General features: G+C 41.6%; 2 long non-coding RNA genes across 16 annotated transcripts in view; one reads left to right on the top strand and one right to left on the bottom strand.

Annotated features, from left to right (window-relative positions):
• Positions 1-450, top strand: part of LOC123630842 — a 30,919-nt gene extending 30,469 nt beyond the window's left edge. For all 3 annotated transcript variants that reach the window (XR_006732775.1, XR_006732774.1, XR_006732773.1), the window contains one exon: positions 278-450. This is a non-coding gene — a long non-coding RNA (uncharacterized LOC123630842). The remainder of the gene's footprint in view (positions 1-277) is intronic.
• The window catches only part of LOC123630843, a 67,164-nt gene that overhangs the window by 20,812 nt on the left and 19,679 nt on the right, over positions 1-26,673 (bottom strand). For 8 of the 13 annotated variants that reach the window (XR_006732779.1, XR_006732786.1, XR_006732784.1 and 5 more), the window contains exon 5: positions 1,691-1,832. This is a non-coding gene — a long non-coding RNA (uncharacterized LOC123630843). Of the gene's footprint in view, positions 1-1,667; positions 1,833-6,259; positions 6,625-14,403; positions 14,972-26,673 lie in introns of those variants that run through there. The other 5 variants (XR_006732776.1, XR_006732778.1, XR_006732782.1 and 2 more) reach the window with 3 other exon arrangements.

The raw sequence follows: 26,673 nt of genomic DNA, 5'->3' as shown, positions 1-26,673 counted from the left end.
TAATGTTTAATCATCGTAAAATTGAAACAATTGAGTCATTTTATTATTAAAAAAGGAAATACAGTAGTCAGTTGAGGGTTGTATGAAGATACGCATGATAATAGTAGTCCTCTTTTCAGTTTAAATGTCTGTAAACACTATAGTTGTCACATGAATTCATCACTTTTATGTAATTTGGATAGGTGTCATTAAAGCTTTGAAATACTCAGTTACTTAACATTTCTATTAAATATTTATAAAATATTTTTATGCTTCAGATGATGCCCTTGTTTTACAGATTTCCAATCAAGATGTAAAGGGTGAAGAATCAAAGAACAAAGAATCAGTAACAAGTGAAATTTAAGCCTTCAGTCATGCAGATTCCTAATATGATTCATAACTCATTGTCATGTTATTTCTCTAAATGCCATGTATAGTTTAATGTCCAATAAAATCAAGTTACATATATCACTTGCTTTTCTTTAAACCAAACAAATTATGCACATCTAATTTGGGTAATTATAACATGGCATTAGAAGTTTATAATTATTTTAAGTAATAGTTATAGTTTAAAGACATGCTTTTGAAACAGATATGGATTTTTTACTAGTCTCTGCTGGCATTATTAGCTAGGCAGTGTGATTGGGGAGGTTAACTTATTTTTTATTGACTACTGGGAAAAAGCAATCAAAATAGTCAACCTAGGTGTTTCCTTTCTGTCTTGAGTAACTTTGACTTTGTGTTTTTAGAGGTGATCACATTGTGACTAGCATGATTAGACTAACAGCGGATTGGTAGACTAGTCCCATTCAAGTTAATGTTTCAGAATTAGGGCATCAATTAATTACATGTATTGCTTACTTTAGGGTAAAACCCAAGTTAGAAAATGTGACCTCTGACCTCTTGTGACATGTTTGGCATTGAAATTTCTGAGTTCTCCTGGAGTTCTTCCTGTTGCTACAGATATATATAAGCCCAAACTGTAAGTCCTCTTCGTGTGTAGCTTGACTTTGAAGTTGCAACTAGGTACATATTATTTCTTTTTTTATGTATTATAATTTCACTTGTTGAAGCCCAATTTCCAGAAACTGTTTATTTAAGTTAAAGTTTGCTATGTCTCTCTCTCTCTTTTTTTTTTTTTTTTTTTTTGAGACAGAGTGTCACTTTGTTGCCCGGGCTAGAGTGAGTGCCGTGGCATCAGCCTAGCTCACAGCAACCTCAAACTCCTGGGCTTAAGCGATCCTACTGCCTCAGCCTCCCTAGTAGCTGGGACTACAGGCATGAGCCACCATGCCCGGCTAATGTTTTTGTATATATATTTTTTAGTTGGCCAGATAATTTCTTTCTATTTTTAGTAGAGACGGGGTCTCACTCTTGCTCAGGCTGGTCTCAAACTCCTGACCTCGAGCGATCCACCCGCCTCGGCCTCCCAGAGCTAGGATTACAGGCGTGAGCCACCGCGCCCGGCCTCTCTCTCTTAAAATTATTAGAGAGGAGGAGAATGGCCACTCCTAAATTACTTCTTTGTAAATAAGTTAGTTTGAAAAACTACTTGTTATTATGCTGCTTATGTAATTCCAAGGATTCTTCATGGAATTACTCATTGTATTCTCCTTTCAACCTATATTGATTTGTTCTTCTTACATATCTTATTGTGAAAGTGGATTGGCAGGTATACTTTACCACTCTTATCATTACTATTTTATTTTACCTGATAGCCTTACAGAAGAAGTAGCTAATTCTGAATAACCAAAGTCCATGGTGAGTTTTTTCCAGGAAGCCAAAATCTTCTGACATTCATCTTGCCTTGGATTGTCTAGCTGCGGTCATGTGCTTGACATTTCTTTGCAGTTCTATGAAGGAAACATACAGACAAGGCACATAGAAATGTAAACAGCTGTTAAAGAATCATACAGTAGTACCTAGTAATAGGAGAGGGTCGTTACCACATGATGAGGGTTTATTAATTTACAACACTGGAGGCTTTGTTTGAGGGGAGAGGCACCAGGAGAGCTCGGAAGGCCTTGTGGGTGGCATGGAATTAGTCAGGCCTCAATCGTCAGATGGGGTTTGACATGGCAGAGAGGACAGTCCAAGTAGAGGGACCGTGGGGTGTAAGGAAAGTGGATAAAAAGGCAGAGAGGTCAGACTAGGAAGGCCTTGAATGCTAGCATTGACATTTTAATCCATAGGTAGAGGGGAATAGTGAGTGCTTTTTGAATAGAAAAATGGTAAAAAATAGAACATACTCATTTTTTTTCCCTCCCAGGCTAGACTGAATGGTCCCCTCAAATGTCTCTTGAGTCCATCTGCTCTTCCCTCTTCTGGGCTGAGTTTTCACTCTTGTGATTTCCTGCCTGTTCCTCCAGCCCCTGTTTTTCCACAACGTCATCTTCTCAGATCGCTCTACCATCGCAGGCCTTTCTCTCTTGCCCTTGAAGCCCACATTCCTGGGCAAAGGTGTCGCTGTCTTGGCCCGTGTCTTCCACATCACCTCCGCTGCCCCCACTCTGCTATGCTCCAGAAGCCGGAGATGCGCTTGGCAGGTCCTCAGGTCTGTGTCTCCCACACGCCACCTGGGATGACCTTCCCAGACTCTTCTTCCAAATGTCATCCCTGGGAAGTCTTTCCTGGCACTGTTAAGTCAACCTAATTTTACCAGTTATTTTTCTAAATTTTAGGTCTGATTGTGTTCTTTAATCCTCTTTTGATTTCCCTATTGTGCATAAAGTCCAAATAATGGGGCAGGGCATTTTTATAAAGCTCTTCACAATTAGATCATAATATTTCTTCTTTTTACAGCCAGCCTTTCCCCTCTCAGTGTTCCATCTGATGAGACAAGTCTCAATGGCCTGAGCACTGTATAGATTTTTTTTTTAAGAGATGGGATCTCGCTAGGTTGCCCAGCCTGGACTCGAACTCTTGGATTCAAATGATCCTCCCACCTTACCCTCCTGAGTAGCTGGGATTACAAGCATGTGCCATCATGCCTGGCTTGGATTTTTAATTTTGTATTTTTCCTTCATTAATGGACAAAATCATACCCAGTCTTTCAGGATCCAACTAAAATATCATCTCCTTTGAGATTTTGATACATTCCTCATTGTAACCAATCCTGTTCCCCTTTGTCTTTATTCTCATAGTAATAGATATAAAATTTGATTTTATTAGTTATTGTAGTCTCCTATGATCTTTGAAATATATTTCCATTTCTTTTATTGACTGTGAGAACCTTAAGGGTAGGGAATGTCTTTTCTATTTTTGTATCTTAATGTGAAACAGTGATTGAGATGTTAATAATAATATTCAGTTTCATTAACTGCAGAAGTGGTTTTAAGGAGGATTATAATAATTGGTAACATTAAATGAGCCATTATTTTGTGACAAGCACTGTGCTATACATAAGTTACTTATCTCATTTAATTTTCACAGCAACACAGGCATGTGGTCATTACCCCCACACTGCTGAGAAGGTACTGTAGTGAGAAGGTGAAGTAGTTGCCCAAAGTCATCCAGGTTGTCGGTGGCAGAGCTAAAATTTGAATATAGGTCTATCTAATGTTGGAGTTCAAGCTACTAAACATTTAAAATTTTTTCTTCTGGTATTTAAGGGGTTTATATTTATATCTTTGCAAACTTTGAAGTTTTCAAAACATGATCCATCTCCATGGTACTTACATATTATCTCATTTCATCCTCACAACTGTGAGTTAAAACTAGCCCCACTTCATAGGTGAAGAATGCAGCTCTCAGAGTAAATTACTTCTCCCAGGTTAAGTGTTAGAATTAAGAAGAACCTAGTGCTTCAGAATATATTCTAGAATTTTAAAATTAACTCCATTTGATAGAGAATCTATAAAGATGCTGTTTAGGTTTTGAAGTTTAACACTTTTTGTTCAATGCAATTTTAAAGTAAAATACTTGTTTGCCATGAAATATTACATTTCTAAAAGTAACATAACCATATAATAGGATACTCGGAAAATACAAAAACAGAAAAATAACCACCTATAATTTCTCTACCCAAATTCAACTAAGGTACTCATTTTGATGTTGTTCTTTCTAGTCATTTTCTGTATATGTATGTGTTGTCTCAGCATGGCTGAGTTGTCCTCCATGTTGTCGCGTGGCCACCGCAACATGTGATGGTGGCACGGGGCTCCCCCTGGTAAGACGGTGCCTCCCCATACCTGGGAGGGAGGAGAAGCGAGGTGAACGAGCACTTGTTATGAGGTTTGCATTATCTCATTTACCCGCAACACAGCCACATGGCACTGGCTTTAATGATTCTCTAGGTGCGCAGCTGGAGATGCAGGCGGGATGAGGGCTTGTCCTGCCATACAGGGGCTGCTGTGCACAGGGGACCCGCAGACTCCAGAGGCCTCGCCTCCCCCGGGCACTCACGTGGCCACTGCATCTTCTATTAAGTTCTCGTAACAAAGCTCCGTGCTCCAGCTGCACAAATAAACAAACAGTGGGGTGAAAGCTCAGAGGGGTAACCTATACCAAGGAGCAGAAATTACTTTCGTAGGACTAAGGGCAAGGGACTGGGCACTTTACGTGCATTACCTCATCTGGCTTTGTCTACAACCCTGAGGTGAGTGTCCTCTGCCTTTTTCATCACCGTGCTGTCACCATCGCATGCTAGGATAACCTGGGTGTTTTCACCATGCTCTGTGTCCCCTCGCATCACACCCTTGCCTCGTGCTTTGAATTATTTCCCTACCATGGACACGCAGGCGAGTGTCTCTGGCTTCCCTCCAGCCCAGATGACTGTGCATTGCCCCAGCTCTTCACGGCCACTCACTGCGATGTACGTCCAGAAAGAATTCCTCCGTGGTGATGCCATGTGCATATGGGTACTTAATTTGACTAAGCTCTTAAGAAAGGATGCCTCAGTCTACAAGTTTGGTAGCGCCGTGCACATTGAGTTTTGTTTTCCTGTACATCTGCATATACTTGACGTTCACTTGCCCAAATTTTGTCATTCAGAGGGATGTTTTAATTTGCATTTCTGTATTTGGTTTAGGCAGCTCTTGGTGTTCTTATATGGTTCTGGGCTTCCTTTGCTGCGGGTGCCTGTTACTGCCTTCTGCCCATTTCCCACTGGGATTGCTGTCTTTTCCTGTTGACTTGCAGAAGCTCTTGTTACACTGGACAATAATTCCTTTATAGGTTTTATGGTTTGTAAATCTTTTCTCTGTCATCTGTTTGTTAATTTTTTCCATAGTGTACTGAACAGAAAATTCTAATTTGGATGTGATCAAATTCAGTCTAGTTTGCCTACTGTTTTATGCTTTTGAAATTTTATTTAAGAAGTCCTTAAGGCAACAAGAATATTCCCTACATTTTCCTTTACTAACTTTATAGTTTTACCTTTCATAGTTAGGTCTTTAAACCATCTGTAGTTATCTTTTTATGTGTTAGGTAAGGATCTACCTTACTTTATTGTTTGTTGTGAGTCTACCTTGTTCTTTATACTTTAAACATAAAGGCCTTAAAAACTCTTGTGGGAGATACTTTAGGGGCCCCTGTAGCCGACCATATGGTTAAATTGCTTGTTGGCAGTGCCATAGTGTTCTTTGCCCTCTGCCGTGAAACCTCTTCCCACCGGTGTGTGGTCTCTGTGAGGTCGGGGTCTCTGTCGCATGTGGCTGGCATGTGGCCCTCACCCAGCTGTCTCCAGCAGTGTTTGTTACATGCTGGGTGCACGTGAGCTCTTTTCCTGCAGCCAGTTTGTCCTTCTGAGAGAAAGCTTGAAAATGTTAATAGACCAAGACTAATGCTAATATTGCTCTACTATTAACTGGCTGTTTTCTCGAGGAAGTCGTTTTTCTTACTTTGTCTGTAAATCGGTGCCTGTGTGTCTCCACCATCTCATTCAAGATACAGGTTCTCTGTGCTCCTGGGTGGCCAGCCCACCCTGCCCTCCAGCCCCACTCCATCACTGATTGGCTTTCTGTCACAGTGATGAGCTTTGCCTGCTTTGGAATTTTATATAAGTGGAATTATACAGTATATTACTTTCCATGATCGGCTTTTTTTATCAACATGTTTTGAGATTCATCTGCTTAAGGATGTTGGTGGTTCATTCTTTTTCATTGCTGAGTAGTAGTCCATTGTGTGCATATATATATATACACCATGATTTTTTAAATCCATTTATCTGCTGAAGGGACATTTGGGGGTTATTATGACATAAGATAGAGTGTGCTTTTATGTACAGGTGTAGGCGTGTATTGGGATAAATATCTAAGAGTGGAATCACTAGGCCATATGATAAATGTATGTTTAACTTTATTAGAAACAGCACAACTGTTATCCAAAGTGAAGAGTTTACATTTCCACCAGCAGTATATGAGAATTCCAAGTTTTCCACACCTGGTATTGTCCATCTTATAAAATTTGTGTCATTCCAGTGGGTTTGTTAGTGGCATCTCACAAAGTTTAAGTTTGCATTTTCCTGATGTAAGCACCTTTTAATGTGCCTATTGACCAATGATATCTTCTTTCACAAAGTGTCTGTTCAGTTCCTTTGCCCATTTCCTAGTGAGTTGGTTTATTTCAGCATTCTTACTGAAGTGTTATAGAGTTCTTCATATGTGCTGGATACGAGTTCACTGACAGATCTACATATCTATGGTTCTAGAAGGAGATGATAGAGGAAATGAGGAAGAATCACTATTTATAGAGATATTGGGTAAAAGATACTAGTACTAAATCCAGGAAGCCCAGTGCAGAACAAATCAAAAGGATATCCACATTTAGCCATATTATAGTGAAAACTGCAGAATTTACTAGAGGGAAAGAGAAAACCTTAAATACAGACAATAGATTTTTGAAAAGACATCATTTATAAAGGTGTGGTAGTTAGACTCATGACTGACTTCTTAACTGTAGCACTGGAATTCAAATGACTGGAACAATAGCTTCAATATGTCTTGAGAGATATTAACTCTCAGCCTAGAATTACTTACCTTTCAAGTAAGAAATTGAAATAAAGGCTTTTTTAGACAAAGTCTGAGAGAAAAGAAATTCTTAATGGTTTACATTAGGTAGGAAAAAAAATGATCCCAAATAAAAGTTCTGAAATGTAAGAATGAATAAAGAGCAAAGTTGATAAATGTGGTTAAAATTAAAGCATGAACTATAAAATATAACATTCAATTTGTGAAAAATATTTAGGCCAGAGCAACTGTAACACCAGCAGCAGAATATAGAAACAACAAAGGATCATTAGCTGCAGAACGGATAGTCATGTTTATATAACAGGCTATTACACTACAATAAAAATAAACTGTTGCCTCACACATCAATATGGATTAATTGCAAAAATATAATGTGAAAGAAAGGAATCAAATTACAAAAGAATACTTGGAGAATGACTCCATTTCTGTAAAGCTCAAAAACCGGCAGCACAGAGCAACGTGTTTTTAAGGGATGCACATACACAGGACCCAACGGTATGAAGACAAAAACAGGGAGATGGTTAACACAGAATTAAGGACACTGGTGGTGGGGGCAGGAGCCAGCAGGAGGGGGCCTATCCAAGGAGCTTCTGCTCTTTCTGAGGCGAGGTGGTGGTTTCTCTGGTGTTTCTTTTATTCTTCAAACTGCACATATTTTAAAATACTTCCTTGTATGAGTAATTTCTAAATGAAAAATTTTAAAGAACGAGTAAGTGGATGGCACAGAAGCCTGTTGGGGAACGTGGATGATAAACAGGGGTCAGGAGGTGGGATATGTAATGAAAGGATTGATTATCCTGCCTGGTCGGATCACTGTTGTGTTGCCAGCAGAGCTTTCCTTCTGTTCCCAGATGTGCACATCTCAGTCACATTCAGGCATTGACAGCCTATTCCACTATGTTTTAGGGAACCGGTTCATTCAGTAGTAATCATCATCATTTAAGTCAACTGTTTCTTTTTAGGTATTTCTCTTTTCTTCCACTGAAGACTTTTCTATGCCAGATTATCAAACTGAAAATGATATCCTAATTACATGGAAACTACATTATTTGAATGCTGTGTGTTTTTGAACACTTGGCACTATAGAAAGAAGTGTATTTGGCTGAGTGTTGTTGTGAGTAGAATTCTATCAAGTGTTATCAAGAGAAATTTCATACAGAATTGAAAAAGAAGGCCTAGTATTTACCATTAATTATTTTTCTCTGACAAATGGACAATGCATATAATTTTATTGTGACCTTTTTTTTAGTTTTTTTTTTTTATTTCAATAGATTTAGGGGGTGCAAGTATTTTGGGTTACATGGATGAGTTATATCATGGTGAGGTTAGGGCTTTTCAGGTACAATGTACATTATTATGATAATATTTTATAATTGAGTTTAAAATGAAAATAGAAGTTTTAAAAATGTATATGATTTAGAAAGATGTAATTTTCTAATTTTTAATTACATAATTTATTTTGAAAGAAAATCCATTCAATAAAATTAGTAGGTTATACATCATAAAGTTTGCTAATCATTGAAAGTTTGTCTTAGAGTTCTGTTAAAATAGATTGTGTACTAAGTGTTGTACAAAATACAGTTAGATTTGGTTTAGGGCTAGTAAATGTATATAATAAGAAAAACATATAACAAATATTTTCAATGGTGGAATTGAGCTTTAATGTAACATTTTGAAACATCCCATTTCATTATGAGACATTGATTAATTCCTATTCTCAACTGCTGAGGAATGGAGAAACAAAAGAGATGGGAATGTTTGCCACTGGCCAAGAGTGAGACTGGCGCTGTCACCAGTGCTGTCGGTGCAAGATGCAAGCCACACAGTGCAGGAAGCAGGGTCCCCATCATCCTGAAGGAAAAATAAAATTCGGTTGGCTTTTAATCCATGTGTGTGCGTGTGTGCACATTGTCCTCATGTGTATCAATCAGTATACACGGTATATTTTATTAGAGCTTTTGTTCCAAAAATATTTTGAGGACAATTAGAAAAGAAGATACAGAGTAAGGCTATATATATTAGAAGGGGATGAGAAGGATGAGGAAAAGAGAAATGAAGTTTAGGATCTAAAATAGAGCCAGGAGGAAACCTAATACGAGAAAGTCTTCCATGAATTCCTACAGCTTGTTAAGGATGTGTCACAAATTTGGCTTTTGGTATAAAGGGCAAGCTCAACATTTTAGTGATGGTCATAAAGCAAATTTGTTGCCCAGGTGAACCGTAGCTTTTATTCACAATGCTAAAACCAGAAGGAAATTTATCCTGAGGGTTTTCAGAAAGGTAACCATTTTCTAATTGATGGCAGAGCATAGCCCTGTGTCTTGAGTAGTCAAGGTTGGGCTTTCGGGTGCGATTTTGACTAAACTGTCACTGGTTGTGTGATGAAGAGTGTCCCAGGACAGTCCTCTGCTGTTGCCTGTGCTCTTTTTCCCAACTACCAAGGAAATGGACTGTACAACTTACAGTATATTTTAGGCCTGGTGCAGTGGCTCGTGCCTATAATCCTAACACTTTGGGAGGCCAAGGAGGGAGGACTGGTTGAGGCCAGGAGTTCAAGACCAGTCTGAGCAAGAGCGAGACCCCATCTCTACTAAAATGGGAGGGGGGGAGAAAAGCCAGGTGTGGTGGCATGTGCCTGTAGTCCCAGCTACTGGAGTGCCTGAGGCAGAAGGATCACTTGAGCCTAGGAGTTTGAAGTTGCAGTGAGCTGTGGTAGTAACACTGTACTGTATCCCAGGTAACAGAGCGAGACCTTGTCTCCAAAAAAAGAAAAAGACACCTCCCCCTCCAAATTTACAATATGTTTAATCTTCAGATATGAAACAAGTACATTATTCTTGAACCTATGGTGAGTTTTGCATTGTTACACAGATATGTCATTTTCATCAGTTGTGTCATTGTTATAGACTGGTAAGTTTTTAAAAAGTTGGTAAAACTTGGGGATAGGTCCAATTTAATTGTGTAAAAAGATTAGAGCAAGCTATAAAATGTACAATTCATCATTACTGAAATCACAACTTAGAATTAAAAATATTTTTTATAAAATGGAACCAATGTTAATAATGTAAGTAGTGTATGTGTCACAGTAAAAACGGTTTATTTCTCCCAAATGAAAACTCTGCCTGTTATGGAAGGGATAGTTAAGTCTCTACTAGCTTTAAGATAAATAAATGTTTTACTTTTCTACTTTTAATTAATGTCACTGCATAAATAAGAGGTCAAAATCTAATGTAATTATTTGCAGTGTAACCTTTGGGACAATCATAATAGAGAAACTTTTTAAAGAGAAAGTATTTGTAATGCCTTCACTATTCATGAAAGATATAATGGAAAGAAAAGGGATTTTATTGGTTAGTTAATCCCCATAAAATCTACATAATCTTTCACATATATTTTTATTTCTCTTGGGTATACACCTAAGCGTGGGAATGCTGGGTCCTACGGGAGGTAAACACTTAAGACATTGCCCAACTGTTTTCCAAAGTGGTGGTTCCATTTTACATTCCTACCAGCGGTGTATGAGAGCCCCACTTTCCCCCATCCTTGCTAACATGTGGAGTTGAGACTGGCTATATAATTTGCTGGGTCTTGGGCAAAATGAAAACGCCGGGCTCCCTGTTCTAAGATCATTAAGGATTTCAAGATGAAAACAGGAGGGCATGAAACAAGGCGCAGGGCCCTCTGTGCAGGGGTTCTGTGTCACTGCACAGGTCACAGGCCCGTGAAGTCAGCCCTGCGTGGCCCGCCAGTCTCTTTCTTTCAGCCACTCGGGCAGGTGCGCAGCAATTCTCACTGTGGTGCAAGTCGCAGTTCCCCCACAACTAATGACATTGAGCATACTTACTTGTCTTCTGAGCATCTTCTTTGGTGAAGTATCTAGCCAGATTTTTTGCTTATTTTGTTATTGGGTTATTTATTTTTTATTACTGAGTTTGAGACCTATTTACATATTCTGGATATAAGTCCTTTATCAGGTACAGGCTTTGCAAATATTTCCTGCCAGTCTATGGTTGGTATTTTCACTCTAACAGTGTCTTTGGAAGAATATAAGTTTAAAATCTTAGGCCGGGCGCGGTGGCTCACGCCTGTAATCCTAGCTCTGGGAGGCCAAGGCGGGTGGATCGCTCGAGGTCAGGAGTTCCAGACCAGCCTGAGCAAGAGTGAGACCCCCGTCTCTACTAAAAATAGAAAGAAATTATCTGGCCAACTAAAAATATATATACAAAAAAATTAGCCGGGCATGGTGGCTCATGCCTGTAGTCCCAGCTACTCGGGAGGCTGAGGCAGTAGGATCGCTTAAGCCCAGGAGTCTGAGGTTGCTGTGAGCTAGGCTGATGCCATGGCACTCACTCTAGCCCGGGCAACAAAGTGAGACTCTGTCTCAAAAAAAAAAAATAAAATAAAATAAAATCTTGATAAAATTCTGCGTGCTCTTTCAGAAAACCATGCTTCAGGTGTTATATTTAAGACGTCTTTGCCTAGCCCAAGATCACAAACATTTTCTATTTTCTTCTGGAAGTTTATAGTTTTACATTTATATTTATGGCCCATTTTAAGTTACTTTTCGTATATGTATGAGATGTGGAATGAGTTAAATTTTTTTTTTTTGATACACGAGTAGCCACATTTTCCTGCACACTTTATTGAAAAGACAATCCTTTTTCCACTGCATGGCCTTTGCTCATCTGTAACACATCTGTTTTCCATGCTTGAGTGAGTCTATTTTCCTTTTTTTTTTTTTGAGACAGAGGCTTGTTCAAGTCGCTGGGCTAGAGTGACATGGTGTCCGCCTAGCTCCCTGCAGCCTCTAGCTCCTGGGCTTGAGTGATCCTCCTGCCTCAGCCTCCTGAGTAGCTGGGACTGCGGGTGCCACCACCACACCTGGCTAATTTTTTTTTTCTATTTTTAGTAGAGACGGGGTCTCACTCTTGCTTAGGCTGGTCTCAAACTCCTGACCCCGAGTGATCCTCCCTCCTTGGCCTCCCAGAGTGCCGGGATTGCAGGAGTGAGCCACTGCACCCGGCCGTGAGTCTGTTTCTGAACTCTCTATTTCGTTCTATTGATCTATTTGTCTTTATACCACTGTCTTGATTACCATAGCTTTATTAATCTTGAAATTGAGTGGTATTAGTCCTTGAATTTTGTTCTTTTTTTTTTCTGGAGGACTTATTCTATGTCATTTGCATGTCCACATGAATATTAGAATCAGCTTGACAATTTCTATAACAGAGAACACTTAGATGTTGACTGGGCTTGTGCTGAATCTGCAGATCAATTTGGTCCGAACTGATGTCTGAGTGTTTTTCTGACCTGCGAAGAAAGAGTATCTCTCCCTTTGCTAAGGTCTCCTTTATTTTTACTCTGCAATGTTTACAGTTTTTGTAGTACAGGTCTTTTGTAGTTTTGTCAGATTTACCTGTAAATATTTCTTTTTAAATGCTATGACAATCTAATGCCACCAGTGGTATGACAAGAGGTGGAGCCCAGGTGGCAATGTGAGCGATGGCTTCCTCCAGAGCAAATGTTCCAAGAGACAGACAGTAGAAGCTGCTGGTTTCATGAGTCCTGGGCCTGGAAGCTGATACCATGTCATTTCCACCATGTTCCATTCACCAAAGACGTCCTGTATATTTTCTCTTCATCTCATCAGCTCTTTGCTCTGTTTTCTTTTATGACTTCATTTGCATTGAGTATTTTTTCATTCTTATTTCCTTTGTGGCCCATTAGCTATAACTTTTTGTTTTACTGTTTTAGTTATTTAGCTTTAGGGCATGGTTTCTCAACCTTATATTTTGGGTTGGAGAGTTCTCTGTGGGGGCACCTGTCCTGTGCAGCATAGGATATGAAACAATACCGTTGGTTTCTACCTTCCAGTGATATGACACCACTTTCTGTGCTGCGTAAGAGCCATACAGAATGCTCCACACTTCCATCGCTTCCCCTTGGGTCTCTATGGTATTGTCATATATGTTACTTACACATGTGTTATACACCCCAATTTCATTATTGTTATTTTTGTTTAAAGAGTCAATTATCTTTTAAAGACGTTTTAAAAAGAAAACAAGTCACATACTACCCATTTGGTTACCATGGGCAGATCTCTAAACATAATCTCATCTGGTATCATTTTTCTCCTGCCTAAAGTACGTCTAACATTTCTTGCATTTTAAGAGTGTGTTGCTGATTGATTCTTTCAGCTTTTATGTATCTTAAAAAGTATTTCACTTTAAACCTATTTTTCTTCTGATATACACAATTTGCCACTGTAACCATTTGTAAGTGTAGTTCACTGGCGTTAAGTAAATTCACAATGCTGTGCAACCATCATCATTATATATTTCCAATTTTCTCATCATACCAACTGGAAGCTCTGTAACCATTAGGCGATAACTCCCATTTCCCCTGCCCTCAGCCCCGGGTAACCTCTAACATACTTTGTCTGTATGAATCTGCCTATTCTAGATATTTCACAGAAGTGGAATCATATGGTATTTGTCCTTTTGTGCCTGGCTTATTTCATTTATCATGATGTTTCCAAGATTCACCCATGCTGTAGCAGGTGTCATATAACTCCATTCCTTTTCATGGCTGAGTAATATTCCTCTTTGTGTACTTGCCACATTTTCTTTATCCATTTATCATCTGTTGATGGACATTGGGGTTGTTTCTGCCTTTTGGTTAGCGTGAATACAGTTGCTATGAACATTACTATGCAAATGTAAGTTTGAATCTCTGTTCTGAATTCTTTTGGTTACACACCTGTAAGTGGACTTGCTGGGTCATACGGTAATTCTATGCTTAACCTTTTGAGGAACCACCAAAGTGTTTCAACAATAGCTGCACCATTTTTCACTCTCAGCAGCAATATATGCGGGTTCCAGTTTCTCACAGGCGAGGGGGATGGAGGGATGGGATGGAAGATGCCTGGGCTGGGAGTCGGTGCCCAGTGTTCCCTCCTGATCTTAGATCAGACTCCTCAGCTTCTTGGCCATCGGAGCAGGGCTGCTCCCCATACCCACTGTGGCAGTCCCCTGCAGTCCCCCAGGCTTCACCCAGCAGCACCCAGGTGACAGGTCCCCAACAACCCCCTTGGACACGCTCAGACACTCCAGGGCTTTCAACAATTAGAAGCCTGCCCTCTGCCGGCTGCTCAGTGACACAGACCCCAGGACCCAGCAACAGAAACAGGAACGCGCAGGCACGGCTCTAGCGAGGTGGAGTCTGCGCTCCACTGCCGGCTGTGGTCGCGGCACTTCCGACTTCTGAGGGAAAGAGGCCAAGGCTGGGGCCGAGCCCCAGCGCTGGATCAGCCTGGGGGCGGGCTCCGGTCCAGCCACCGGCGCACCCGGGGCAGAAGCTGCGCCCGAGGATCAGGCCGGCTCAGCCACGGTGAGGGAGCGGGGCCCACCCAAGCCACAGCCGCTGCCGCCGCCGCGTCCCCCGCGTGCGTGTTGCTCCCTGGCTCAGGTGTCTCCCTCAGGCTCCTGCCTTTGCCCAGAGCCCCTTGCTACCACCCGCTCGGTTTCCAGTTCCCCCTTCCCCGTGCAGCCCATTCACCTGCTGGGGTAAAGCCCTGTAGGTGGCACCGCCTTAACCTCCCTTCTTCCCAGTGACAGCCTTTCCACGTTCTCTTTGCCACAGTCTCCCCGTCCTTTAACCCTGACCCTTTCTTCTTTTTCTCTTCCATTTTATCTTTCTCTCTCTTCTGTGATCCTCACTCCTTTCTCCCAGTTTTTTTGCTCTTCCTTCTCATCCCCCTCACTGTTTTATCTCCGCTGACCCCTCCTCTCCATGTCCCTTCTCCCGTCTGTCCCCTCATTGGACGTCCTTCCTCGCCCGCTGCCACACCTGTCCCCATCTCCTTCTCCAGGCTTCAGGGGTCTAGGCAGGAACAATTTGAGGACTGTCTCTTCCCAGGAACTGCAGGGTGGGCAGATGGGGATTTGTAGTTTTCGTCTTCCTTTTGTGTTTGGAGAAAGGGGAGCTTGGAGGCGTTGAAGAGAGCCTGGAAGCCTTGTTACCTACTGTTATGGCAAAACCCAAGAGATGGTGTGTTACAGCGTGATAAAGACAGGGCGGACATGCATACTGAGACCTTACAAAATATTTAGCTTTTTGACGAAAGTAGCTAAAAAAATATTTTGATTTATATTTTTTTTAATTTTGAGCATCTTTTAGTGGGGAGATACAGCTTCGGAAATTTAAAAATATTTATTTACAGGCTTGACTATTGTAACTTAGAAAAAAAATGATTTTTTTTTCCTTTTGGAGGCAGAGACCAAGGGCATTTGAGGACTGACAATGACCTTGCTTCGCAGTCAGATTGTGACAGCCTCTTTAATACCTTCCAAAGGGTTCATATGTTTTGCCTTCTCTGCTTTAGTTGGGAAAACCTTATATTTGCAAATTTTCTCCTTCCTGTTTCAAAATAGCTTGAGATTTCAGTTGGTTTTTTTCATTGAGTTGGATTACACGTGGTTTGCAGTACATTTATTAAAAACATTGCTCCATAATATGCAACAAGCTAAATGTTGGTCTCCTAGAGGGACAGACATTCTAGTCAAAACTAAATCCCAATAATCATATTCTCATAGAATGTTAGTCGTTTCCTATTTTCCCTCCATCTGGTTCTTTAGGAAAATGGAGCTCACAGGTTATAGGCGGCGGCAACGGTGTGTGGGGGGGTGAGCCTCAAAATTTTATTTTAGTTGGCAAGTCCCCCCCTTTTGGCCAAGATATGTCAGAGAGATGGCATCTATGGCCAAACTTTTATGACCTTTAACTTTCACATCCACTTAACTTTTAATGACCATTGACATATTGAAGTTTAGTTTCAAAGATCAATGAATTAGACAAAATCATCTTTCACAAAATACTTATATCTTATGATATTTTCATTAAAAAATTTTGTATGGAATTATTTTCCTTTCATCCACAAGTTTTAATTACATACATACACAGATGATCACATCAACTCTTAGAAAAACCTAGAAAGTTAAAGTAACTTTGAACTGTTAGTCGCCCATTTTATTGGCATTCCTAAATACAAAAATAACAAGGTATAAGCTTTAAACTTATGTTTAAGAACCAATGTTGTAGTATTTTACCTTATAAATGATCCAAATATTTTATGATTATCTCTTTTAAATTAACATAATGACTTTAAGATTTTCAATTATAGGAAAATGTTATTCATTTGTATTTACCTACTTTATCTTATCTATTCATTTACCTTAGCAGTTTACGTAGATTCCAGCTATTGATTTAAATTACTTTTCTGTTTGCCATTTTTGTACCCTGTAAATTAGATCTGTAACATGGAACAGGGATTAAAATATAGTTTAAGTTACTGGCTTTTCAATCTTAAACTCATAAATCTTACCGAGAAAAGCAAGTAAGTCTTTCAGTAAGACTTAGTAAACAAATATGACATCACTTTTAAATGCTATAAACGTAGTAGACGTTTTAGAACATCCCATTAGATCCTTCCAAAACGTAACGTCCTGAAATAGAATTTATTGACATCATAGGGATAAAAGTGTCTCTGGTCCCCTAAGTCTGGGAGCAAATGCCCCCAAAAGGTCCCCGTGAAGACCTGTTGAGAATTTACTGCCGTGAAGGTTACTAGGAGAAAGGATTAACACTTATGTATGGATATCTTCAGAACGAACACTCAAAGGTGCAGGGGAAACTGTCCACTATTTATGTGGAAAGCATGGACAGGGCAGTAGAAATGACTGGCCCAAAAGGGGGTGTGCTCATTCTAACAGGCCGAGTGGCAGAACCAGCAAGGCTTTTACATTGAGATTCTGCTTGCCCTCTCTCGAGTGTGCCTTCCTCCCTTCTGGGCTGCAGGGCAGCAAGGCCCTTTCTGGCACGGGGTTTTACAGTAAAACAAAGAACAAAGCAGGTCAGATAATTACTTCATGGCCATTTTACATAGACTAAGTTTGGGTTTTAAGTCTAGCTTTTGAAGAACAGGAGTTGTTTAAAAAAAAAAAAGTGTGCTCTGCTTGATTCTAACGGATGCTAATTGCTTCTGTAAATATGGCTTGCTGACCTAGCTTAAGTGAAGCCGAGATGGACTTGACAGGCCGGGCGGAGATAACCACAAGTTACTTCCTGATAAAGGGCTGGAAAGTCCCTGGGCCTTCCAACCAATTAACCAGATAAGAAGGGCAAGGCGTAATCAGAAGCCTGTCCTGCAACTTAAAAACCAACCAATCAAAAGGCAGTCCCACGGCTTGAAAACCAACCAATCAGGAGCCAAGACAATCAGCCACTTTTGAAGGAGCAAATGAATTAAGGGAGGGAGGGGGGATGGCATACCCCGTGCATGTAATCTGCTGAAAAGTATAAAAGAAATTCACCCCCCGCTGTGCGGGATCCCTGCCCATGGAAAGAGACCACCACTGCGTTGGTGCTCCGGGCTTGGACCCCAGCTCAAGCTAGTCAATAAAACTCCTTTGCCTTTTTGCAGCCTCAGTGACTCTGTCTTTCTGTTCCTGGGGACGGGGGGAACCAGCTTTAACACTTTCACAAAAAAGGAGTTCTGGGTTGTACGACCTGCCTTGGGTACAGGGATTCTGGTTTTTATGGCCGGCTTCAGGGAGGGATTGGTATAAGACGCAAGCAGATGAGGCAAGGTCAGAACATTTTTGTTCCTGAAGCATTCATTTTAAGTTAAGTTTTCTGAATCCCATATCAACATAAGATCACCTGAGTGTAGACTGAGAGGAAGAGACAGAGAGAGAGGAAAAAAAAAATCTCAGTGCCAGTCCTCAGCACCTCAAACAATGCTACAAAGAAGTAGCATGCTTTTTCCGTGAGGATCAAGATTAAGCTGTCTAGAAAACAATCTAAATGGTTTCAGAACAATTTTTTGGGGGGGATGGACTGTACACTTGAGTACATGAAATATTCATAAAGAGTAAGACTGTTTTCAGATTCTCCGGATTGTAATCATCATTCACTTTTCATCTTAAAATAAATTACTACACAAAAATTAATAATTTACAAACGTTTCCCCAGGCACAAACTTTGTTACAGCCACATAATGTACACATAACCAGATCGCTTGTAAAGAGTGGGACAAAAATGGACAAGACCAAGGGAAAACTGAACCTTTCAACTTAAGCTCTTCTAACCACAACTTCCAGGACAACTCTGAGTCCCTGACACTCCGGTTAACATTACATGACACTGCGTTTAGAAACACCTTCTGTGTACCTCTCTATACACACTGAATCAGTGGAGGTAAACTCTATCTGCCTTTAGGGTTAAAAGACCAAAACCGAAATGTTTTTATACCCCTTTGACCAATAACTGGCATCAGGATCTTCAGGTGGCCTTTCCATTGTAAATGCCATAAACAGTGAGTTATCTGGACATCAACAGAAAAAGTTAGCAGGGTTTAGAGTACCCAGAAGAGAAGAGAGAGAAATAGCTCCAGACAGTTCAACTCTATAGCGCAGTATGTCGACCATTTCGGCTCCGAATTTTTCTGGATGTAATTTGCCCTTTCGTAAAAACTTGTGCACAAGCATTAGCTGTAACCAGCTGGAGCCCTAGCAACACCTGGCATGCCTTCCACTCTTTTCATTTCCAGAACTACTTGCAAGTTGAGGCACCACACACCAACTGTGGTGCCCCATGGGGGTCATTCTCCCTTGTCTTTCCTCCATTTTAAAGGATGTCCCATTTTTTCTTTAAAAGAAGCAACCGAACTGTTACACGGGGTTTGGTGTCGTGGATCAGAGTGTGCTGCTTGTGGGTGGGGCTCCTCAAGGTCTCACCACTGAGTGGCTCCCACCCTCTTAGGTGTCTCAGGTTTCTCTCTCGGAGGTCTAGCACCTCTGAGAGGGCTCCAAACGCCGAGTGATCAGCTCTTATATGCGTTTCCTGGAAGAGCCTTCTTTTAATTAACATGTTGGGGGGGGTTCCCTATGGGGCCACTCGTGCCTCGGGGAATCGCCCCAGGCAACTCCCACCCGGGACCCCAGTCGCCCGGGGCTCCCAAGGCTGGGAGGAGTAAGGTTGCCCCTTCTCTTCGGAGCTGAGGAACTCAGTCTCTCATTTATCTACCAACAAGACAGTTCAGTTTCCTCTTTCAAAAATGCACAGCAAAGCCAATTGAGATTAATTTTAGGATAAAAAGACAAGCGAGAAGACCCTTTAGGATGCACCTCCAAATCTAAGTTAGGATCCCAAACAACAATTCCTAGGAAAAGAACCGGCTCAGAGTAAACCAAGACCATCAACCAAAAACGGCGCTCGGGACGACCCACCAGTCCCACCAAAGGAGAAGCTCAGAGTCAGAGGGCCCAAAGGGGCCATGCTGGTACCTGGCGCCGTGTTCAGCCTGCTCCTTCGGTGGTCCTCAGTCTTCCCCGAGCGCCACGCCCGGGCCTCAATCTTGTCAATGGAAAAGAAACCAAACTCCGTAACATAATTTGAAAGAGATTTAATCTGAGCCAAATTTGAGACTCATGACCTTGAACCACGCCCAAGAGGCCTCTAGGTAAAGTCATAAATCAATACGGGGCAGGTACACATCCCTTTGGCCTGAAGAGGTGGGCCATCTGGAAGCAGGGGCTTGCAGGTTATAGGCAGCGGCGGCAGTGTTGGGGGAGGGTGAGCCTCAAAATTTTATTTTAGTTCGCAAGTGCCCCCCTTTGGCCAAGATATGTCAGAGAGACAGCATCTATGGCCAAACTTTTATGACCTTTAACTTTCACATCCACTTAATTTTTAATGACCATTGACATACTGAAGTTTACTTTCAAAGATCAGTGAATTAGACAAAATCATCTTTTCACAAAATACTTATATCTTATAGTATTTTCATTAAAAAGTTTTGTATGGAATTATTTTCCTTTCATCTACAAGTTTTAATTACACACAAATACAGATGATCACCTCAACTCTTAGAAAAACCTAGGAAGTTAAAGTAACTTTGAAGCGTTAGTCGCCCATTTCATTGGCATTCCTAAATACAAAGAAAACAAGGCATAAGCTTTAAAATTATGTTTAAGAACCAATGTTGTAGTATTTTACCTTACAAACGAGCCAAACATTTTATGATTATCTCTTTTAAATTAACATAATGACTTTAAGATTTTCAATTATAGGAAAATTTTATTCATTTGTATTTACCTACTTTATCTTATCTATTCATTTACCTTAGCAGTTTACTTAGATTCCACCTATTCGTTTAAGTTACTTTTCTGTTTGCCATTTTTGTACCTGTAAATTAGATCTGTAACACGGAACAGGGATTAAAATATAGTTTAAGTTACTGGCTTTTCAATCTTTTTTTTTTTTGAGACAGAGTCTCACTTTGTTGCCTGGGCTAGAGTGAGTGTCAGGGCATCAGCCTAGCTCACAGCAACCTCAAACTCCTGGGCTTAAGTGATCCTACTGCCTCAGCCTCCCGAGTAGCTGGGACTACAGCCATGTGCCACCATGCCCGGCTAATTTTTTCTATATATATTTTTAGTTGTCCAGATAATTTATTTCTATTTTTAGTAGAGACGGGGTCTCGCTCAGGCTGGTCTGGAACTCCTGACCTCGAGCGATCCACCCACCTCGGCCTCCCAGAGGGCGAGGATTACAGGCATGAGCCACCACGCCCGGCCTTGGCTTTTCAATCTTAAACTCGTAAACCTTACTGAAAAAAGCAAGTAAGTACTTCAGTAAGACTTAGTAAACAAATAAGACATAACCTTTAAATGTTATGAACGTAGTAGACTTTTTAGAACATCCCATCATTTTGTTAGATCCTTCCAAAACGTCATGTCCCAAAACAGAATTTATTGATATCACAGGGATCAAAGTGTCTCTGGTTCCCAAAGTCTGGGAGCAAAGGCCCCCAAAAGGTCCCCGTGAAGACCTGTTGAGAATTTACTGCCGTGAAGATAAACTAGGAGAAATGATTAAAACTTATGCATGCACACCTTCAGAACAAACACTCAAAGGTGCAGGGAAAACTGTCCACTATTTATGTTGAAACCATGGACAGTGCAGTAGAAATGACTGGCCCAAAAGGGGGTGCACTCATTCTAACAGGCCGAGTGGCAGAACCAGCAAGGCTTTTACACTGAGATTCTGCTTGGCCTCTCTCCAGTGTGCCTTCCTCCCTTCCGGGCTGCAGGGCGGCAAGGCCCTTTCTGGCATGGGGTTTTAGGGTAAAACAAAGTAAGAACAAAGCAGGTCAGATAATTACTTCATGGCCATTTTACACAGACTAAGTTTGGGTTTTAAGGCTAACTTTCAGAAAAAAAGGGGTTCTGGGCTGTATGACCTGCCTTGGGTAGAGGGATTCTGGTTTTTATGGCCTGCTTCAGGGAGGGGTTGGTACAAGAGGCAGGCAGACGAGGCAAGGTCAGAACATTTTTGCTACTGAAGCCATGGTTTTAAGTTTTCTGAATACCATATCAACATAAGATAACCTGAGTGTAGACTGAGAGAGAGAGACAGAGAGAGAGGGAAAAAAACAAAACATAACCTCTCAGCGCCAGTCCTCAGCACCTCAAACAATGATGAAAAGAAGCAGCATGCTTTCTCCGTGAGGATCAAGATTAAGCTGTCTGGAAAACAATCTAAATGGTCTCAGAACAATTTTTTGTTTGGGGGGGGGTATACACTTGAGTACACGCAATATTATAAAGAGTAAGACTGTTTTTTGATCCTCTGGATTGTAAACATCATTCACTTTTCATCTTAAATGACTACACAAAAATTAATAATTTAGAAAGTTTTTCCCTAGGCACAAACTTTGTTACAGCCACATAATGTACACATAACCGGCTCGCTTGTAAAGGGTGGGACAAAAATGGCGGAGAGCAAGGGAAAACCGAAGCTTTCAACGTAAGCTCTTCTAACCACAACTTCCAGGACAACTCTGAGTCCCTGACACTCTGGTTAACATTACATGACAGAGTGTTTAGAAACACCTTCTGTGTACCTCTCTATACACACTGAATCAGTGGAGGTAAACTCTATCTGCCTTTAGGGTTAAAAGACCAAAACCGAAATATTTTCCTACCCCTTTGACCAATAACTGGCATTAGGATCTCCAGGTAGCCTTTCCATTGTAAATGCCATAAACAGTGAGTTATCTGGACATCAACAGAAAAACTTAGCAGGGTTTAGAGTACCCAGAAAAGAAGAGAGAGAAATAGCTCGAGACACTTCAACTCTATAGCGTGGTAGGTCGACCGTTTCGGCTCTGAATTTTCCTGGATGTAATTTGCTCTTTCGTAAAAACTTGTGCACAAGCATTAGCTGTAACCAGCTGGAGCCTACAAACACCTGGCATGCCTTCCACTCTTTTCATTTCCAGAACTACTTGCAAGTAGAGGCACCACACACCAACTGCGGTGCCCCATGGGGGTCGTTCTCCCTTGTCTTTCCTCCATTTTAAAGGATGTCCCATTTTTTCTTTAAAAGAAGCAACCAAACTGTTACACGGGGTTTGGTGTCGTGGATCAGAGTGTGCTGCTTGTGGGTGGGGCTCCTCAAGGTCTCACCACTGAGTGGCTCCCACCCTCTTAGGTGTCTCAGGTTTCTCTCTCGGAGGTCTAGCACCTCCGAGAGGGCTCCAAACGCCGAGTGATCAGCTCTTATATGCGTTTCCTGGAAGAGCCTTCTTTTAATTAACATGTGGGGGGGTTCCCTATGGGGCCACTCGTGCCTCGGGGAATCGCCCCAGGCAACTCCCACCTGGGACCCCAGTCGCCCGGGGCTCCCAAGGCTGGGAGGAGTAAGGTTGCCCCTTCTCTTCGGAGCTGAGGAACTCAGTCTCTCATTTATCTACCAACAAGACAGTTCAGTTTCCTCTTTCAAAAATGCACAGCAAAGCCAATTGAGATTAATTTTAGGATAAAAAGACAAGCGAGAAGACCCTTTAGGATGCACCTCCAAATCTAAGTTAGGATCCCAAACAACAATTCCTAGGAAAAGAACCAGCTCAGAGTAAACCAAGACCATCAACCAAAAATGGCGCTCGGGACGACCCACCAGTCCCACCAAAGGAGAAGCTCGGAGTCGGAGGGCCCAAAGGGGCTGTGCCAGTACCAGGCGCCGCGTTCGGCCTGCTCCTTCGGTGGTCCTGAGTCTTCCCCGAGCCCCACGCCCGGGCGTCAATCTCGTCAACGGAAAAGAAACCGAACTCCATAACATAATTTGAAGATTTAATCTGAGCCAAATTTGAGGCTCATGACTCCAAGCCACGCCCAAGAGGCCTTGAGGAAGTGGACTCGCTGTGGCTGGTATGTTATAGCTTGGTTTTATGCATTTCAGGGAGACAGGGGTCATAGGTAAAGTCATAAATCAATACGTAAGAGGCACACATTGGTTTCGCCTGAAGAGGTGGGCCCTCTCGAAGCGGGCAGGGGCTCGCAGGTTATAGGCAGCGGCAGTGTGTGTGTGTGGGGGGTGAGCCTCAAAATTTTATTTTAGTTCGCAAGTCCCCACTTTTGGCCAAGATATGTCAGAGAGACAGCATCTATGGCCAAACTTTTATGAGCTTTAACTTTTATATCCACTTAATTTCTAATGACCATTGACATACTGAAGTTTAGTTTCAAAGATCAGTGAATTAGACAAAATCATCTTTTCACAAAATACTGATATCTTATGATATTTTCATTAAAAAATTTTGTATGGAATTATTTTTCTTTCATCTACAAGTTTTACTTACACACATATATGGACAATCACGTCAACTCTTAGAAAAACCTAGGAAGTTAAAGTAACTTTGAAGTGTTTGTTAGTCGCCCATTTTATTGGCATTCCTAAATACAAAGATAACAAGGTATAAGCTTTCAACTTATGTTTAAGAACCAATGTTGTAGTATTTTACCTTACAAACGAGCGAAACGTTTTATAATTCTCTCTTTTAAATTAACATAATGACTTTAAGATTTTCAATTATAGGAAAATTTTATTCATTTGTATTTACCTACTTTATCTTATCTATTCATTTACCTTAGCGGTTTACTTAGATTCCACCTACTCGTTTAAGTTACTTTTCTGTTTGCCATTTTTGTACCCTGTAAATTAGACCTGTAACACGGAACAGGGATTAAAATATACTTTATGTTATTGGCTTTTCATTCTTAAACTCATAAATCTTACCGAGAAAAGCAAGTAAGTACTGCAGTAAGACTTAGTAAACAAATATGACATCACTTTTAAATGTTATAAATGTAGTTGACGTTTTAGAACATCCCATTAGTTCGTTAGATCCTTCCAAGATGTCACGTCCCAAAACAGAATTTATTGACATCACAGGGATCAAAGTGTTTCTGGTCCCCAAACTCTGGGAGCAAAGGCCCCCAAAAGGTTCCCATGAAGACCTGTTGAGAATTTACTGCCGTGGACATTACTAGGAGAAATGATTACAACTTATGCATGCACACCTTCAGAACAAACACTCAAAGGTGCAGCGGAAACTGTCCATTATTTATGTTGAAAGCATGGACAGGGCAGTAGAAATGACTGGCCCAAAAGGGGGTGCGCTCATTCTAACAGGCCGAGTGGCAGAACCAGCAAGGCCTTTACATTGAGATTCTGCTCGGACTCTCTCCAGTGTGCCTTCCTTCCCCCTTCTGGGCCACAGGGCAGCAAGGCCCTTTCTGGCACGGGGTTTTACGGTAAAACAAAGTAAGAACAAAGTAGGTCAGATAATTACTTCATGGCCATTTTACATAGACTAAGTTTGGGTTTTAAGGCTAGCTTTCAGAAAAAAAGGGGTTCTGAGCTGTACAGCCTGCCTTGGGTAGAGGGATTCTGGTTTTTATGGCCGGCTTCAGGGAGGGATTGGTACAAGAGGCAGGCAGACAAGGCAAGAACATTTTTGCTACTGAAGCCTTCCTTTTAAGTTTTCTGAATCCCATATCAACATAAGATCACCTGAGTGTACACTTAGACAGAGAGAGAGATAGAGAGAGAGAAGAAAAAAAAAAAAAAACTCTCAGCGCCACTCCTCAGCACCTCCAACAATGATACAAAGAAGTAGCATGCTTTTTCCGTGAGGATCAAGACTAAGCTGTCTGGAAAAGAATCTAAACGTTCTCAGAAAAATTTGGGGGGGGGGGCTGTACACTTGAGTACATGCAATATTCATAAAGAGTAAGACTGTTTTGAGATTCTCTGGATTATAATCATCATTCACTTTTCATCTTAACATAAATTACTACACAAAAATTAATAATTTACAAATGTTTTTCCCAGGCACAAACTTTGTCACAGCCACATAATGTACACATAACCGGATCGCTTGTAAAGAGTGGGACAAAAATGGACAAGACCAAGGGAAAACCAAAGCTTTCAACTTAAGCTCTTCTAACCACAACTTCCAGGACAACTCTGAGTCCCTGACACTCTGGTTAACATTACATGACAGTGTGTTTAGAAACACCTTCTGTGTACCTCTCTATACACACTGAATCAGTGGAGGTAAACTCTATCTGCCTTTAGGGTTAAAAGACCAAAACCGAAATATTTTCATAAACCTTTGACCAATAACTGGCATCAGGATCTCCAGGTAGCCTTTCCATTGTAAATGCCGTAAACAGTGAGTTATCTGGACATCAACAGAAAAAGTTAGCAGGGTTTAGAGTAGCCAGAAAAGGAGAGAGAGAAATAGCTCGAGACACTTCAACTCTATAGCATGGTAGGTCGACCGTTTCGGCTCTGAATTTTCCTGGATGTCATTTGCCCTTTCGTAAAAACTTGTGCACAAGCATTAGCTATAACCAGCTGGAGCCCTACCAACACCTGGCATGCCTTCCACTCTTTTCATTTCCAGAACTACTTGCAAGTAGAGGCACCACACACCAACTGCGGTGCCCCATGGGGGTCGTTCTCCCTTGTCTTTCCTCCATTTTAAAGGATGTCCCATTTTTTCTTTAAAAGAAGCAACCGAACTGTAACACGGGGTTTGGTGTCGTGGATCAGAGTGTGCTGCTTGTGGGTGGGGCTCCTCAAGGTCTCACCACTGAGTGAGTCGCTCCCACCCTCTTAGGTGTCTCAGGTTTCTCTCTCGGAGGTCTAGCACCTCCGAGAGGGCTCCAAACGCCGAGTGATCAGCTCTTATATGCGTTTCCTGGAAGAGCCTTCTTTTAATTAACATGTGTGGGGGGGGTTCCCTATGGGGCCACTCGTGCCTTGGGGAATTGCCCCAGGCAACTCCCACCTGGGACCCCGGTCGCCCGGGGCTCCCAAGGCTGGGAGGAGTAAGGTTGCCCCTTCTCTTCGGAGCTGAGGAACTCAGTCTCTCATTTATCTACCAACAAGACAGTTCAGTTTCCTCTTTCAAAAATGCACAGCAAAGCCAATTGAGATTAATTTTAGGATAAAAAGACAAGCGAGAAGACCCTTTAGGATGCACCTCCAAATCTAAGTTAGGATCCCAAACAACAATTCCTAGGAAAAGAACCGGCTCAGAGTAAACCAAGAACATCAACCAAAAACGGCGCTCGGGACGAACCACCAGTCCCACCAAAGGAGAAGCTCGGTGTCGGAGGGCCCAAAGGGGCCGTGCCGGTACCCGGGGCCACGTTCGGGCTGCTCCTTCAGTGGTCCTGAGTCTTCCCCGAGCGCCACGCCCAGGTGTCAATCTTGTCAATGGAAAAGAAACCAAACTCCGTAACATAACTTGAAAGAGATTTAATCTGAGCCAAATTTGAGACTCATGACCTTGAACCACGCCCAAGAGGCC

Source organism: Lemur catta, chromosome 1 (genome assembly GCF_020740605.2).
Source record: "Lemur catta isolate mLemCat1 chromosome 1, mLemCat1.pri, whole genome shotgun sequence".
NCBI classification, from domain to species: domain Eukaryota; kingdom Metazoa; phylum Chordata; class Mammalia; order Primates; family Lemuridae; genus Lemur; species Lemur catta.
The sequence above is the reverse complement of the archived record's forward strand: the minus strand, read 5'-3'. Positions and strand labels throughout refer to the sequence as shown.